Source organism: Schistocerca piceifrons, chromosome 1 (genome assembly GCF_021461385.2).
Source record: "Schistocerca piceifrons isolate TAMUIC-IGC-003096 chromosome 1, iqSchPice1.1, whole genome shotgun sequence".
In the NCBI taxonomy this organism is placed as follows: Eukaryota; Metazoa; Arthropoda; class Insecta; order Orthoptera; family Acrididae; genus Schistocerca; species Schistocerca piceifrons.
The window spans coordinates 817,300,098-817,319,017 of NC_060138.1; the positions used below are offsets into that span (position 1 = coordinate 817,300,098).

Here is an 18,920-nt window from a genome sequence, read left to right on the forward strand (position 1 = left end):
GCAAGAACTACTGACACTGATAATCAAGACTGAAAATAATTTTTGAGGTGATTAGGAAGAATGAATGTTGGACAAAGCACTAACAGTTGAATAACTCAACAGAACAGTGAGTGTTTGTATACCAATTTCGATCCACGAAATTCAAACGCCCTATTTTGTTACGCGTGTTATGAAAGAAACTATGTAATTCCGTCACGATTGCCGGCCGGTGTGGCCGTGCGGTTAAAGGCGCTTCAGTCTGGAACCGCGTGACCGCTACGGTCGCAAGTTCGAATCCTGCCTCGGGCATGGATGTGTGTGATGTCCTTAGGTTAGTTAGGTTTAAGTAGTTCTAGGTTCTAGGGGACTGATGACCACAGCAGTTAAGTCCCATAGTGCTCAGAGCCATTTTGAACCGTCACGATTGTTTGTCTTATTTGTGTCTACTACTTTCATAGTAAATTCGATACTGGTATGCCTCAGGCATTGTACTATTACTTTCGTGGAACCCAACCTTTATAATGATTTCCACCGCTGTACTGAATGCCTGGTGACTAAATACAGTTTCCGTCTACCCCCGCTAACATACTCGATTGCGAATCTGTAGGATTCAGCAGTAGGTCTATGCTTAATGTTCGTCAGATGTAAGCAAAGTAGTCTGCTTATCCGAAAATCTTTAGATTCTGCAAACATCTTGTCTAATCTTCTGTTGTGTTAGTGCGGTAACTGTACAACGTTTCGGAGCTGACGTAGTCCTCAGGCTTGATTCACGTCTAATTCTATACTTCCCGAATCAATGTTCTACATTTGTCGGTCATGTCATATCGTACGGAGACGTAATAAAAGTATTTTGACTCATTCTACGACGAAGTATCACAGAGAGGAAGGGAACGCCACCGTTCGTTTGGTCCTAAACAAAAGGAAGGTAGATTAGGGTTTAACAACATTTCGAGACGGAGCAGAGTTCGGAAGGGTGGTGAAGGACGTCGGCAGCGTACTTTTCAAAGGAACCGTCCTGGCATTTGCCTTGAGCGATTCTGCGAAACCACGTAAAAACAAAATGTGGATGGCGAAGCCACCTTCGTGCCACATGCGAGTCGCATGTCTCGCCACTGCGCCACGTCGCGGATTGGTTGGCCTCACCGGCACGCGAAGAGCGCGGGACGTACCTAACCACGTTTATGCTGCCCTGCGGGAAGCACGACTTTTCACTCGATTGCCGTCCGGTGGAATAAAAGTTGGCAGAGAGCATCGGACATTCCTCGCGAATGCTAAATTTGCCGTTGACGTACGGCGCCGTAAGGTATACGGCCTGCAATTTAGCGTTCCCGCAGAGCGGGGCCGGTCACGGCGTTGTTACGAACGTTTCGGCCTGCTGCAGCGTCATCGGCGAATCTGCGAGTAACGAGCGGGTGCGGCGTGCCGACCCGGAGCGGCCGCGGGGGCGAACGCGGCGTCACTGACCGGCCGCACGCCACGACACACCGCGCCGGGCCGGGCCGGGCCGGGCCGCCGCCGTCATTCAGCAGGGCGGCCTGCATGTTGACCGAGCGGCCGCCCGCAGATAGCCGCCTATCTCGCGGCCGGCCACTGTCCTCTCGGTCGTCGGCACTCTGGCTGGTCCACTTGCTTCCTGGAGGCCAGTTCCACCTACAAACTGTCGGCCCTACACAAACACACCTAATCGTTTCACACATTCCATTCACTTAGCTTGTCTACCTCTATGTCCTCATGAGAGTGACACACTTCGCTGCAGGCTTCGACGTGAGTCCAACGCACCTGCCCTAAATAAACAGGTATTCTCACGAAAGGTGCGGTAGAAGCAGCAACACAAGCTGAAACTTCCTGGCAGATTAAAACTGTGTGCCGGACCGAGACTCGAACTCGGGACCTTTGCCTTTCGCGGGCAAGTGCTCTACCATCTGAGCTACCCAGGCACGACTCACGCCCCGTCATCACAACTTTACTTCTGCCAGTACCTCGCCTTCTACCTTCCAAACTTTATAGAAGCTCTCCTGCGAACCTTGCAGAACTAGCGCTCCTGAAAGAAAGGACATTGCGAGGACATGGCTTAGCCACAGCCTGGGGGATGTTTCCAAAATGAGATTTTCACTCTGCAGCGGAGTGTGCGCTGATATGAAACTTCCTGGCAGAGTCGTCCTTGGGTAGCTCAGATGGTTCTCTGCCTCGTGATGACTGGGTGTTGTGTGTTCCTCATCATCTTTTCATCATCATTGACTCGCAAGTCGCCGAAGCGGCGTCAACTAAAAAAGGATTTGCAATATGGCGGCCGAACTTCCCCGCATGGGGCCTCCCGGCCAACAATGCCATACAATCATCTCATCTCAGCTCACGGGTAGAGAAAGAGTGGTAGTCTTACTGAATAGTGGTGATTAACAATGCCACACGATCACCTCATCTCATGCCGGCACGGTAGCCAGCGTGTTCGGTCAGAGGGTTAGCTGCCCATTGTAATAAAAAAAACTGAGTTAATCGACCCACAACGAACTTAAACGGAAGTCTTACGACGTCCGCCCGGAGCAGATTCAACGAACAAGAGCGAACGAAATGAGATTTTTTAAAAAAAAGAAAGATGGTAGAACACTTGCCCGCGAAAGGCAAAGGTCCCGAGTTCGAGTCTCGATCCGGCACACAGTTTTAATCTGCCAGGAAGTTTCATATCAGCGCACACTCCGCTGCAGAGTGAAAATCTCATTTTGGAAACATCCCCCAGGCTGTGGCTAAGCCATGTCTCCGCAATATCCTTTCTTTCCGGAGTGCTAGTTCTGCAAGGTTCGCAGGAGAGCTTCTGTAAAGTTTGGAAGGTAGGAGGCGAGGTATTGGCAGAAGTAAAGCTGTGATGACGGGGCGTGAGTCGTGCTTGGGTAGCTCAGATGGTGGAGCACTTGCAAGCCAAAGGCAAAAGTCCTGAGTTCGAGTCTCGGTGCTGCACACAGTTTTAATCTGCCAGGACGTTTCATATCAGCGCGCACTCCGCTGCCGAGTGAAAATCTCATTCTAGCAACACAAGGTGTTTCGTAGGAACGATCACTTCATAAGTAGTGAAAGAGTATATATTGCCACAGCCATCCCGAGAGAATAATTTTTGCCTTTTCTCACGAACATCAAAGACCGGGCCGCCGCGGGAGTGCCCAGCCAGCCTCACAACAAGGATTGCTTTTGCTCCAAAATTTTGGTTATCCGATCGAGTTGAATCGCCCCGCCATTGAGCTTGGGAAAGAAACACTGAAGCAACTTGGTAGCAACCTTATATTTGTTAATGTGCGTTTTGTACACCAACAGTGGTAACTTTCTGCTACGTTCCCCTGTTTTACCAGGAAATAAGCGTCACATTCGCAAAAATATTGAGGTATCCCCTCCATATAGAGTGCTTTGAAAGTAGAGAGAGGACGCCTGTAAACGCCGCCTGATTTGGAGAAACGTAAGTGTTGCAAATTGCGGTAACGCGATCTACATTCTGAGAGCTTCGTTAATTGCTTACTTTGCCAAGCAACTTGTGCTGCTTAGTTTTATTATAATTTGTGGATTCTTGCTGTATCATTAACTCCGATAGTGCCAGCTGCGCAGATGAGATTTCTCCATAGGTCTTCCGCACTTTTTGCTACCTCCCCACAGTGACAGTCATTTCGTAATTTGATTAACTTCTTATGGTTGGGATTCACAGTCATATAATATTTCTTAAAAGACGTCATATTCGCCGTTGACTGTATGAAATATTTATCATTACGATTGCAGGTTCGGTCCTAGGTCCATTTTCAAGTAACACTGCAAAAGTTAGATTCTGTCGGAATACAAGACTATCCGTCAAAATGTAGCCTTTTGAGTGCGAGAGTCCCACAAGATCCGATGAGTACTACACTTATTACATCGTAAAATGTTGTTAAATATGTGCTGAATTGTCAGCGTTACCATCGTTCTAATAATCTATAGAAATATTGACAATTCAGCACATCTTTAACAACATTTTACGATGTAATAAGTGTAGTACTCATCGGATCTTGTGGGACTCTCGCACTCAAAAGGCTACATTTTGACGACGACATGTGCTCATGTCAGATAGTCTTATATTCTGACAGAATCTAACTTTTGCAGTGTTACTTGAAAATGACCCTAAGGCCGAAATTGCAATCGTAATAATAAATATTTCATACAGTCAACGGCGACTAAGATGTCTTTTAAGAAATTTCGTAATTTGATTAGAGTTAGATTTACTGTGATTTACATCAAATACTGTAGCAAGTAAATAACTGTTAATCTCAGTCCTGACTTAGACATCAAGATCCCTCACTGTGCTATGACTTTACCATGGTTACACGACCCACATATAACAAGTATAACGTCTTCTACATCGACTTTAGTACTGATAGCCTTGGGAGAGCTAGCCATGACAAAATTCTATCATCTGGGGAGCAAGATGTATGAGACATGCGAAATACCCTCAGACTTCAAGAAGAATGTAATAATTGCAATCCCAAAGAAAGCAGGTATTGACAGGAGTGAAAATTACCGAACTATCAGTTTAATAAGTCACAGCAGCAAAATGCTAACACGAAATCTTTACAGAGGAATGGAAAGCGTGTTAAAAGCCGACCTTGGGGAAGATCGATTTGGATTCCGTAGAAATGTTGGAACACGTGAGGCAATACTGACCCTACGACTTATCTTAGAAAATAGATTAAGGAAAGGCAAACATAGGTTTCTGGCATTTGCAGACTTAGAGAAAGCTTTTGACAATGTTGACTGGAATACTCTCTTCCAAATTCAGAATGTGGCAGGAATAAAACACAGGGAGTGAAAGGCTATTTACAATTTGTACAGAAACCAGGTGCCAGTTATTAGAGTCCAGGCGCACGAAAGGGAAGCCATTGTGAGAAGGGAGTGAGACAATATTGTAGACTATCCCCTATGTTATGCAGTCTGGACGTTGAACTAGCAGTAAAGGAAACCAAAGAAAAATTTAGAGTAGGAATTAAAATCCAGGGAGATGAAATTAAAACCTTCAATTTTTCCGATGACATTGTAATTCTGTCAGAGACAGCAAAGAACTTGGAAGAACAACTGAATGGAATGGACAGTGTCTTGAAGCGATTATATAAGATGAACATCAACAAAAGCAAAACGAGGATAATTGAATGTAGTCTAAATAAATCAAGTGATTCTGAGGGAATTAGATTAGGAAATGAGACACTTAACGTAGTAAATGAGTTTTGCTATTTGGGAAGCAAAATAACTGATGATGGTCGAAGTAGAGAGGATATAAAATGTAGACTGGCAATGGCAAGGAAAGCCTTTCTGAGGAAGAGAAGTTTTTTTAACATCGAGTATAGATTTAAGTCTCAGGAAGTCTTTTTTGAAAGTATTTGTATGGAGTTAGCCATGTATGGAAGTGAAACATGGCCGATAAATAGTTTAGACAAGAAGAGAATAAAAGCTTTCGAAATGTGATGCTACAGAAGGATGCTCAAGATTAGATGGGTAGATTACGCAACTACTGAGGAAGTACTGAATAGAATTGGGGAGAAAAGGAATTTGTGGCACAACCTGACAAGAAGAAGGGATCGATTTTTAGGACATGTTCTGAGGCATCAAGGGATCATCAATTTAGTATTGGAGGGCAGCGTGGGAGGTAAAAATCGTTGAGGGAGACCAAGAGATGAATACACTAAGCAGATTCAGAAGGATGTTGGTTGCAGTAGGTACTTGGAGACGAAGATTGCGCAGGATAGAGTAGCATGGAGAGCTGCATCAAACCAGTCTCTGGACTGAAGACCACAACAGCAACAACATCGACTTTGTTGTTCTCAGAGTGGTGGTATTTCTTCGTGTACGGTGGCCGATCAAACGATTAATTATATTAAGGGGAGAGAATCAACACAGAGCTCGCTTGTCTTGCACCATCAAAGATTTATTTTATAACGAGCATTCCACTTGAGCTTCTCGAGTCAGATCTGGAACACCTACTGCGCCACATAGCTCGGTATATAAATGGTTCAAATGTCTCTGAGCACTATGGGACTTAACTTCTAAGGTCATCAGTCCCCAAGAACTTAGAACTACTTAAACTTAACTAACCTAAGGACATCAAACACATCCATGCCCGAGGCAGGATTCGAACCTGCGATCGTAGCGGTCGCGTGGTTCCGGACTGTAGTGCCTAGAACCGCTCGGCCACCCCGGCCGGCAGCTCGGTATATACTGACGTAGCAGTTCACGCAGTCTTAAAATGAAAAGATATCATAGGTGGCATAGACAGACGTCACTCCAGAAAGGACACTTCAACCAGGCGTTGCACTAGTACAAAGTGACCATAAAGTCTTTCCCTGTCGTACACGATACAGTCACACTGAATGTGACCACCGCCTGTGTTCGACGTCGGTGTGCAATAACCCGTCAAAGACGGCAGGTGGCAGAACTAGCAGTGGGGGGTATATGAAGCATGTTGCAGGGTCACAGGAAACAATGCAGTCGTTGTGGTAATGCGGAAACGGACGGATTCATCTGTCCTACATAGTGCATAATCATTGGCTTTCGGGTCAAGGGTGGAAGCATTTCCGAAACTGTTCGCATGGAACCGTGGTTAAAGTATACCGTGCATGGCAAAATGACTTCATCCAAAACCGGGGCCGAGGCAACGGAGCTGTACAATGGGGCTTAGATGATGTGAGTGAACAATGGCTGCGGAGACGTGTACGGGCGAATAGATGTGTGACTTCTGAGCAACTGAATGCCCAAATGAACCCAGGGGCTGCCGACACTATCTCCTCAACGACCGCTCAGTGAGCGTTGCTGCGTATGGTCCTACTCAGCAGTGCATGGTGCACGCACCCATGTTGATTGCTGTTCTTCGAGGATGAAGGCCCAGAGCTGCACGCCAAAACCGCAACTGGTCGTCCTCTAAGAAGCGACAGGTTGTCTTTTCAGATGAATCACGTTTTTATGCACCATCGGAACAGATAGCCTCTGGACTATACAACCTGCAAAAATTGTCGAAAGTGGTCAGGCCAGAGGAGGGAGCGTTACGGTCTAGGGAACGTTTTCGTGACTCAGGTTGCACGTTTCTTCTTTTACCTTCGGATAACAATAATCATAAAAACATCTCACGACACAGTAATCGATTTCGGCCAGCTAGTGCTAGTTATCAGCGTTGTCAACATATGAGGGGCGTTCAACACGTAATGCAACAAATTTTTTTCTGTAAGCAGGTTGGTTTTATTCAGGATTCCAACACACCCTATTATTTCCCACTTATATTGTTTAACATAATCTACCCTCAATGAGACGTCCTTATGCCACCTAGTTGGGAGGGCCTGTATGTCAGTATGGTGCCACTCTACTGGCCGACGTCGGAGCCAAAGTCTTGTTGTACCAATAATCTCGCTAACATCGACGTACTGGTTTTCGCGGAGTGCATCCTTCATTGGGCCTAACAGATGAATGTCGAAAGGTGCAAAACACGGGCTTTAGGGCAGATGAGGAAGAACAATCAAATGGTTCAAATGGCTCTAAGCACTATGGGACTTAACATCTGAGGTCATCAGTTCCCTAGGCTAACCTAAGGACATCACACACATCCATGCCCAAGGCAGGATTCGAACCTGCGACCGTAGCAGCAGCGCGTTCCGGACTGCAGCGCCTAGAAATTGCCAGCCATCCAAATGTGGAAGCCATGTTCGGTTTCCTTCTTGCAGTGGTTAGTATCAATTTACTCCATTTTATTGAATTTTTGTAAAAATATATCTCTGTACTATTATTTGTTTCTCTTTCTTGACTTACATTTGAGACCAAAAAATTGCTACAACTTTCCATGCTTAGGCGACCCTTGTTTAATAAATATATCAGGGTGAATTTCTAAGGTGTTGCTTCATTGTGACGAGTGTTCATGAATGTGAGATACAGAGACGATAAAGTATGCCTGACGGTCACATGTTTTATAGCAGAACTGCTTTGCGTACGAGTTATTGAGTTTAAATTCGACCTCTCCCACGTCTGTTGTTGACAGTGCTGCCAACTGTGAAGGAACATTTGCATACTTTTCGTTTGATTTCTACACACATTCTCTGTTTCTGATGGTGATAGACCCGCATATCTTGCGTCACTTCGAGACAAACGCTGAATGTCCTAAACGGGATACACAAACACAACCCAAACAGTTCATTCTCACAGACGCTAATTGGGCAAGGAGCCGTGTTCTTTTGAATGGAACCAACATTCACCTTGATCGATACAGGGAACCCTTGCAGAATCTTAACCTGACGGAGATTTAATTCCCCAGCCCAAACGACCGAGCCGACCACCTGAATCTCGCTCGATTGTCACATTCAATAAAAGTAATCATCTCTTCCGTACATTTATCACTGAGGGTCAGCAGCATTCGTCTGATGCATGGCCTTCTGCAGTGATATTTTATCGTCATGCCATTAAGGAAAGTATTGTCGGGGTACTCAGACAAGCCAAAATGTGCACAGTTCATAGGTTCTTCCTGAAAATGAGCTATGAATTATTCACCACGGTCAGAAACAACGGAAATTCCATCGTTTTGTCATTTTGTTACATTCATCACGGTCCACGAAGCACGATAGGACTTACCTCGAAGCGGCACCGAGAGAGCCAGCGGCTGCGTCCTCTCTACCAGGTTTCAATAACACAACGGAGGCTGCCCGTCCTGTCCTCGCCTATCTCAACGCAGCGTTTGTTCGACTGCTGCTCTGGTCAGCATATTATCTAGATCTCTCACGCAATGAAAACATCTGGTCGTAGGTTGCAGGGAGACTGGCATGCCACCAATCGCCAGGTACTGCGCTTGATGAATTCTGAATCAGAGTTGAAGTGTTATGGAATGCCTACCCTTACCTGTCGCACAAACTAAGTTAGTCCCAATGCCCAGCCGGGCTAGAACCATTGTTCCTGCCAGAGGAGAAAGCTCTGTGAACAGAGTTTCGCACCTTGTGTATCCCTTAATCTCCTAGAAATTTACGCATAGGTGACAGAAGTCACGGAATACCTCCTAATATCGTATTAGGTCTCCTTATGCCCGGCGTATTTCAGCTACTCAACGTGGCATGGATTCAAAATGTCGTTGGAAGTCCCCTGCAGAAACACTGAGCCATGCTGCCTCTATAGCAGACCATAAACACGAAAGTGATTTCGGTACAGAATTTTATACACGAACTGACCTCTCGATTATATTCGATGGGATTCATGTCGGGCTATCTGCACAGCCAAATCATTCGCTCGAATCATCCAGAATGTTCTTCAAACCAATCACGAACAATTCTGGCCCGGTGACATGACACACTATCATTGATAAAAAATCCATCTTTGTTTGGAAACATGAAAATGTCTGAATGGCTGAAGATAGACTCCGAGTACCGAACATAACCATTTCGAGTCAATGATCGGTTCGGTTAGACCAGAGGATGCAGTCCATTCCATGTAAACGCAGCCCACACCATTATGGAGCCACGACCCGCTTACACAGTGCCTTGTTGACAACTTGGGTCTATGACTTCGTGGGGTCTGCGCCACACTCGAACCCTACCGTCAGCTCTTACCAACTGAAATCGGGACTCATCTGACTAAACCACGGTTTTCCATTCGTCTAGGGTCCAACCGATATGTTCACAAGTCCAGGAGAGGCGTTGCAGGCGATCGGTACCAGATAGAACCGATATGGGAAATTGAGACGCTTCGAAGAAGAGCAGCGCGTTTCATCACAGATTAATTTCGTTAGCACGAAAGCGTCACAAAGACGATCAACCAACTCCGCTAACAGACGTTACAAAAAAAGCTTTGTGCGTCACGCTGTGCTTTATTGTTGAAGTTATGAGAGCATACGTTCCTAGAAGACTCAACAAATATATTGGTTCCTCCTACGTATATCACACGTATGTCTCGTGGGAAAACCATGAAGATAAAATCAGAGAGATTCGAGCCGACACGGAGGCTTACCGGCAATCGTCTCCCCCGGAACTATTAGCGATTAGGGGGTGACAGACAGTGGTACGGATGGTACCCACCGCCACACACAGCAAGATGGCTTACGGAGTACAAATGTAGAACATCAGAAGTCGTATAACGCTCTATTGGGCACAGCCGATGTTATTTTTGTTTGTGTTGTACATTCATTGTCAAGTACACTACTGGCCACAAAAATTGCTACACCAAGAAGAAATGCAGATGATAAAGGGGTATTCATTGGACAAACATATTATACTAGATTTGACATGAGATTACATTTTCACGCAATTTGGGTTGTAACGTCCCCTTAGAAAAATTAATGAATTACTGTGCTGATAAACATCTTATGTTATTTGATTTTCAAACAGCTGAGCAGAACTGAACGTACTCAGACATTTAGCATTTCGCTCTTTACCTATTCTGATCAACACTAAGCCGGCCGCGGTGGCCGTGCGGTTCTAGGCGCTCCAGTCCGGAGCCGCGCTGCTGGTACGGTCGCAGGTTCGAATCCTGCCTCGGGCATGGGTGTGTGTGATGTCCTTAGGTTAGTTAGGTTTAAGTAGTTCGACGTTCTAGGGGACTAATGACCACAGCAGTTGAGGCCCATAGTGCTCAGAGCCATTTTTTTTTATCAACACTAAAATGACACACAATACTTTTAGCGCAACGCCATCTGACTTTCAATAATCCCTACAAAAGAATGGCCCTGACTAACATTAAACTATACCTTTCACAAATCACTTACCTCACAAAAATCTTCGTTACTCAAGCTACTGCAATACAGCGAGCGCCACTACTGCCAGCTAAATAAAAGATTAAAACTACTGAAGGCACTATCTACTGATAGGCATAGTTAGCAAATGAAAGATTTTGATAGAGAAAAAACAATGTATTTACCTTATTATTGTTCAAAAGTCATATTATATATCAGTTCATGACATCCAGTCTTACAAATTTACTGTCTCTGATGGACACACGTCCAGATCATCCGCTTTCAAAACTCCGCCATCTCTCTCCCCACATCCACCACTGCTGGCGGCTCACTTCCAACTGCGCAACGCTACGCGCTGTTCACATCCAGCTGCCCAACACTACAATGGCAGACAACAACGCAAACTACCCACAGACTGCACACAGCACAGCCAGTGTTTTTCATACAGAGCGCTACGTGGCGTTACCAATAAGAAAACCTAAACAGCCTACTTACAGGGTGCATAGATCCTGAGAAATCAGTACCCAGAACAAACACCTCTGGCCGTAATAACGGCCTCGATACGCCTGGGCATTGAGTCAAACAGAGCTTGGATGGCGTGTGCAGGTACAGCTGCCCATGCAGCTTCAACACGATACCACACTTCATCAGGAGTAGTGACTGGCGTATTGTGACGAGCCAGTTGCTCGGCCACCATTGACCAGACGTTTTCACTTGGTGAGAGGTCTGGAGAATGTGCTGGCCAGGGCAGCAGTCGAACATTTTCTGTATCCAGAAAGGCCCGTACAGGACCTGCAACATGCGGTCATGCATTATCCTTCTGAAATGTAGGATTTCGCAGGGATCGAATGAAGGGTAGAGCCACGGGTCGTAACACATCTGAAATGTGACATCCACTGTTCAAAGTGCCGTCAATGCGAACAAGAGGTGACCGAGACGTGTAACCAATGGCACCCCATACCATCACGCCGGGTGATACGCCAGTATGGCGATGAGGAATACACGCTTCCAATATGCGTTCACCGCGATGTCGCCAAACACGGATGCGACCACACGATGCTGTAAACAGAACCTGGATTCATCCGAAAAAATGACGTTTTGCCATTCGTGCACTCAGGTTCGTCGTTGAGTACACCATCACAGGCGCTCCTGTCTGTGATGCAGTGTCGAGGGTAACCGCAGCCATGGTCTCCGAGCTGATAGTCCATGCTGCTGCAAATATCGTCCAACTCTTCGCGCAGATGGTTGTTGTCTTACAAACGTCCCTATCTGTTGACTCAGGAATCGAGACGTGGCTGCACGATCCGTTACATCCATGCGGATAAGATGGCTGTCATCTCGACTGCAAATGATACGAGGCCGTTGGGATCCAGCACGGCGTTCCGTATTACCCTCTTGAATCCACCGATTCCATATTCTGCTAACAGTCATTGGATCTCGACCAACGCGAGCAGCAGTGTCGCGATACGATAAACCGCAATCGCGATAGGCTACCATCCGACCTTTATCAAAGTCGGAAACGTGATGGTACGCATTTCTCCTCCTTACACGAGGCATCACAACAACGTTTCACCACGCGACGCCGGTGAACTGCTGTTTGTGTGTGAGAAATCGGTTGGAAACTTTCCTCATGTCAGCACGTTGTAGGTTTCGCCACCAGCGCCAACCTTGTGTGAATGCTCTGAAAAGCTTATCATTTGCATATCATAGCATCTTCTTCCTGTCGGTTAAATTTCGCGTCTGTAGCACGTCATCTTCGTAGTGTAGCAATTTTAATGGCCAGTAGTATATAATGAACTAGACACAATAAGTAAAACACTCGTATTGAAGCAACATTCAAATATCTACGAAGATACTCTGGATGATGGTATCTTGGTTAGAAATGTGCTTTGTATTACGGTGTTGAACATCTCTCAGCAATCTGTAGAAATGTAAATTACATGTTGACATGTACCTACTGTTTGCAAGATGTACACTGATGTGACAAAAGTCATAGAATAGCGAAATGCACATATACAGATGGCGGTAGTATCGCGTATACAAGGTACAAAGGGGCAGTGCATTAGCTGAGCTGCCATTTGAACTCAGGTGATTCATGGGAAAAGGTTTCCGACGTGGTTATGGCCGCACGACGGAAGTTAACATACTCTGAACGTGGAATGGTAGTTGAGCCAGACGCACGCTACATTCGATTTCGGAAATCGTTAGGGAATTCAATATTCCCAGATCCATAATGTTAAGAGTGTGCCGCGAATACCAAATTTCAGGCATCACCTCTGAGAACGGACAACGCAGTGGCCGACGGCCTTCACTTAACGACTGAGATCAATGGCGTTTGCTGACAGACAAGCAACACTGCGTGGAATAACTGCAGGAATCAGTGTGGGGCGTACGGCGAACGTATCCTGTTGGACAGGGAGGCGAAATTTGCCATTACTGGGCCATGGCAGCAGACGACCGACGGAAGTGCCTTTGCTTAGACCACGTCATCGCCTGCAATGTGTGTCCTGGGCTTGTGAAATGGTTGAAATGGCTCTGAGCACTATGGGACTTAACAGCTGTGGTCATCAGTCCCCCTAGAACTTAGAACTACTTAAACCTAACTAACCTAAGGACATCACACACATCCATGCCCGAGGCAGGATTCGAACCTGCGACCGTAGCAGTCGCGCGGTTCCGGACTAAAGCGCCTAGAACCGCGAGACCACCGCGGCCGGCCTGGGCTTGTGACCATATCGGTTGGACCCTACACGACTAGGAAACCGTGGTCTGGTCAGATAAGTCCTGATTTCAGGTGGTAAGAGCTGATGGTAGGGTTCGAGTGTGGCGCAGGTCGCGCGAAGTCACGGACCCAAGTTGCGAACAAGGCACTGTGCAAGCAGGTGGTGCCTCAGAATTTCTGCAGGGCGCTCCCAACGCTTTGATGAGTACATGGCACGTCGCGCTGCTGCACTAGGGCGGGCTGATGGATGTCCGACCCGATATTAGGAGGTATCTCATGACTTTTGTCACCTTAGGGTATAATGAACTAGATTCAGTGAGTGGAATACTCGCACTGAGGAACTGCGAATATACTTTGGATGATCGCACCGTGGCTAGTAGTGGGCGATGTACTAGTGTTTAACACCTCTCGGAAATCTGAAGAAACAGGATTTAGCGTTCACCTATACAGTGAATCAATTTAATATCTGGACACTATGATATGTTAACTTTGTAGCATGATAACTTTATTCGTAACAAAACAAACAAAACATATAACCAAGTATTATCTTCCGTGATGTGTCTTGTAAATAATAGCATAAACTTTATTAAGAGAACGTACATAAGTTCTTTTATAATACTATTTAAATACAACTCGGTCCTATATTCACGTTACTTTAATATTCGGACACTTAGCAGAACTAATCATTTCAAGACAAAATTTTGTGGAACATTGAATGTTTCAATATCTTGTCGGGTAACCATTGTGTTTTATCACTTCTTTCTGTTTTATCACTTCTTTCAAATGCTGTGGCATACTGTAAATGATCTATTTTAATAGTCCGCATGTACACTGTCCCATTCTTCTTTTAATCGACGCTTCAGAGTTTCCTTGGACGATACTGGTGTTTTTCTAATACGTCGCTCCAGTTCTCCAACACATTCACAATGGGGTTGACATCTGGTGATTGAGGTGGTGGTTGTAAGACTTTGGGGCAATTGTACAACACATATTCCTGCGCAATGCGAGCCTTATGTTTCACGTCATTGTCCTGGTAAAATTTGAACGTGTTTGATATCCCCATGGTTTCAGCAGTTTTCCGTAAATTATTCTTTAATATGTTCAAATAGAAATATTTGTCCATATTACTGTCGATGAACACCAATTCGCCCGGTACAAATATCGATAAACAACACCAGACAAGAACGATGCCACCTCAATGCTTTTAGTCGGTTTAATATATGATTTACTTTCGTCGGCAAAAATGACGTCGTTCCACCATATTTCATCCTTCGTAATGAACTTCCTGGCAAAGTATAATCTCTTCTTTCTATTTTGTTCATTCACATACGGTTTCTTCGTGGCCACTCTTCCGTTGTAGACACTTTCATTCAATGCTTTGCGAATCGTTTGAGGATGTACCTTCTTGCCAGTCTCGTTTAGAAGCTCACGTGCTAATCTGGGTGCACTGACTGTAGGATCCTTCTTTATTTTCCGTATTAGCTGGCTCTTGTCACGTGCATCCAGCTTCGGTGGCTGGCCCTTTTGCGGTATAGAGTCGATACGGCCCTCATTTTTGAATCGTCTGACGATATCTCTCACAGTACTCTTACTTATGTTGAGCGTGGCAGCAATTTGTCTACAAGATTTACCTTTCGCGTCGTGAAAAATCGCAAGCTGTCGTATCTCAATACTAGTATTAGCTTTACGTGGCATCATACCGTCTCAACAGTCGACACATTTGCCTTCGGAATCGAAGTATTTAGTCCGGTGTGAACGGCGAAAACAAGTGCGGCACTGGCATTTGTCATGATATTAAAGTAACGTGACCATGGAAGAGTGCTTTATTTCAATCGTATTACTTAACAAGAGCTATACGTTGTGTAAACATCATTCATACAATTTTGCCTATCTACCTACGTAGAATACGTGGATATATTACATTTTTCTTTTGTTCAGAATACAGTTATGATGCAGCAAAGTAAAAATCTCTTAGTGTCCGAATATTACTGTTATTCACTGTCTGCCCCTGTTAGCTGAATGGTGAGCCGGCACGGTAGCTCAGCGTGTTCGGTCAGAGAGCTGGTTGGCCTCTGTAAGAAAAAAACTGAGTGCAAGGATCAACAAACGAACTTTAACGGATGTCATGTGACGTCCGCAATGACCACACACAACGATCAACGACGAAAAAAAAAATGGTCAGCGTGACGGATTGTCATCCTTTGGGCCCGGTTTTTATTCCCGGCTGGGTCGGGGAATTTTCTCCGGCCAAGGACTGGGTATTGTGCTGTCATCATCATTCTCATCGACTGCTGGTCGCCGAAGTGGCGTCAAATTGAAAGGCCGGCACCCGGCGAAAGGCCTACCCGACAGGGAGCCCTAGCCATTCGATTAAATAAATGTTATTCACTGTATTTGCTTTTTGCAAGATATCGTATACGAATAAAGCAAACTGCGTTTCGCACGGTTTGTTTTTTCCCTGAATTCGTGCTGATTGTCCGAAAGAAGCTGTTTTTCCTCCAGAAATATGAGAGGCCCTAACGTTTGAGCTTAGAAAATGCTCTGTGACCCCGCAACGCGCGGTCGTCACTTGCTACAGAGCTTTATTTTGGAGCATCTGACGTCTCGCCCTTTTGTAAACAGAAGTGAGCTGTGCTCGTTTGCAGCTGGGGCCATCCACATACCTTGGCAGCGATCGCTGTTGAGCTCGAGCTGGTAGATGTGGGACGCGAGGCTTCGCAGCGGGTTACCGGGAGGCGCACTAGGAAGCAGCGGGCGGCGGGCGGCGGGCAGTGGCTCTTGCCCCGTATGCCGGGCACGCCTCGCCCTGGCCAACCTCATTACCCGGGTTGCGTCACCGGCGCGCCGGGACTACGGCTGAGAGAGGGCGCACTCGCTATTCTGGCCGCACGTGCTCAACGCGTGCTTCCGCAACCCATCTGCTCACCCTTCTGCGTCTCGCCATTATGAGACTTCCACGAAAGCGCTCAGCGTCAATGGCGGTTAAAGCGCGTGCGACAAGACGTTAATTACTGAAACGGTCCCCAAATCACACGCTTAATGTTGTAAGGCTATTCACAGGCACGACGAAGTTCACGATACAGGTAGCGGTACCTCGTCATCCTTTGAGAAGGAACGTACGCCGTGAACCGTGAGATGAAATCCACTGCACTGTGTATGACACGGACGCTTTCCCCTTCTCTACAGTCGCAGGTGATGCACGGAAAAAAACGAGTGTCGGTACGCCACTGAATAAGCCCCAAGCCTTTGCAACTTATCACCGTTGTTTCCAGAATGATTCTACTAGCGCCGACGTACATTTCACGTAAGAACAGCGAAGCCAAAATACGATAAATTTGCGCTCATACCAAGGCATAGAAACAGTCATTTCTCCTTCGCTCCAACTGCGACTGGAACGGGAAAGATAATAACTAGTAGTGGTACAAGCTACCGCCTGTCATTCACCAAATGAGAGACGATGTATGTAGATATACACTCCTGGAAATTGAAATAAGAACACCGTGAATTCATTGTCCCAGGAAGGGGAAACTTTATAGACACATTCCTGGGGTCAGATACATCACATGATCACACTGACAGGACCACAGGCACATAGACACAGGCAACAGAGCATGCACAATGTCGGCACTAGTACAGTGTATATCCACCTTTCGCAGCAATGCAGGCTGCTATTCTCCCATGGAGACGATCGTAGAGATGCTGGATGTAGTCCTGTGGAACGGCTTGCCATGCCATTTCCACCTGGCGCCTCAGTTGGACCAGCGTTCGTGCTGGACGTGCAGACCGCGTGAGACGACGCTTCATCCAGTCCCAAACATGCTCAATGGGGGACAGATCCGGAGATCTTGCTGGCCAGGGTAGTTGTCCTGTTGGAACAGCAAGTTCCCTTGCCGGTCTAGGAATGGTAGAACGATGGGTTCGATGACGGTTTGGATGTATCGTGCACTATTCAGTGTCCCCTCGACGATCACCAGTGGTGTACGGCCAGTGTAGGAGATCGCTCCCCACACCATGATGCCGGGTGTTGGCCCTGTGTGCCTCGGTCGTATGCAGTCCTGATTGTGGCGCTCACCTGCACGGCGCCAAACACGCATACGACCATCATTGGCACCAAGGCAGAAGCGACTCTCATCGCTGAAGACGACACGTCTCCATTCGTCCCTCCATTCACGCCTGTCGCGACACCACTGGAGGCGGGCTGCACGATGTTGGGGCGTGAGCGGAAGACGGCCTAACGGTGTGCGGGACCGTAGCCCAGCTTCATGGAGACGGTTGCGAATGGTCCTCGCCGATACCCCAGGAGCAACAGTGTCCCTAATTTGCTGGGAAGTGACGGTGCGGTCCCCTACGGCACTGCGTAGGATCCTACGGTCTTGGCGTGCATCCGTGCGTCGCTGCGGTCCGGTCCCAGGTCGACGGGCACGTGCACCTTCCGCCGACCACTGGCGACAACATCGATGTACTGTGGAGACCTCACGCCCCACGTGTTGAGCAATTCGGCGGTACGTCCACCCGGCCCCCCGCATGCCCACTATACGCCCTCGCTCAAAGTCCGTCAACTGCACATACGGTTCACGTCCACGCTGTCGCGGCATGCTACCAGTGTTAAAGACTGCGATGGAGCTCCGTATGCCACGGCAAACTGGCTGACACTGACGGCGGCGGTGCACAAATGCTGCGCAGCTAGCGCCATTCGACGGCCAACACCGCGGTTCCTGGTGTGTCCGCTGTGCCGTGCGTGTGATCATTGCTTGTACAGCCCTCTCGCAGTGTCCGGAGCAAGTATGGTGGGTCTGACACACCAGTGTCAATGTGTTCTTTTTTCCATTTTCAGGAGTGTAGATGCTTTTAACGGAAATGGTGGCAGTGTATAGTACAACATGAATGAGAAACCTGCATGGCAAGAAAGAACTAATAAATGGTTCAAATGACTCTGAGCACTATGGGACTTAACATCTGAGGTCATCAGTCCCCTAGAACTTAGAACTACTTAAAACCTAACTAACCTAAGGACATCACACACATCCATGCCCGAGGCAGGATTCGAACCTGCGACCGTAGCGGTCGCGCGGTTCCAGACACAAGCGCCTAGAACCGCTCGTCCACTGCGGCCGGCAAAGAACTAATAAAATGAAATTAACATGGTCTACGTACAATAAAAAAGTCTATCAACCTAAATTAAATTAAAACATTAAAAGATGGTGGTTCAACCACAGATGACATACGGAAATGAAAATTTTCAAAATTACCAAGAAAAACAGAATCAAAAATACCTAAAAGTAGAGAGAAGAATAGATAGAACATGCATAAATAGGTAACGTCAAAAAGGTGCTCAGTGGCGGACAGGGGCAAATGAAGTGGTGTACAGCCCACTACAGATACTATACTAAGAAAAGGATCTCTTTTTTTGGTCACATTGTGAGAACACAAGAAATCCAATAAGCAAGAAAGATTATAGAGAAACTTTGGAACATCAACCAACAAGTAGGGTGGATAAAGGAAATCAGAGAGAATACGAAAGAGCTGAAA

General features: G+C 46.6%; 1 protein-coding gene across 1 annotated transcript in view; it reads right to left on the reverse strand.

Annotated features, from left to right (window-relative positions):
- LOC124775385 (beta-1,3-glucan-binding protein-like) overlaps positions 1–18,920 on the reverse strand; it is a 308,989-nt gene that overhangs the window by 84,686 nt on the left and 205,383 nt on the right. The window lies entirely within an intron of this gene.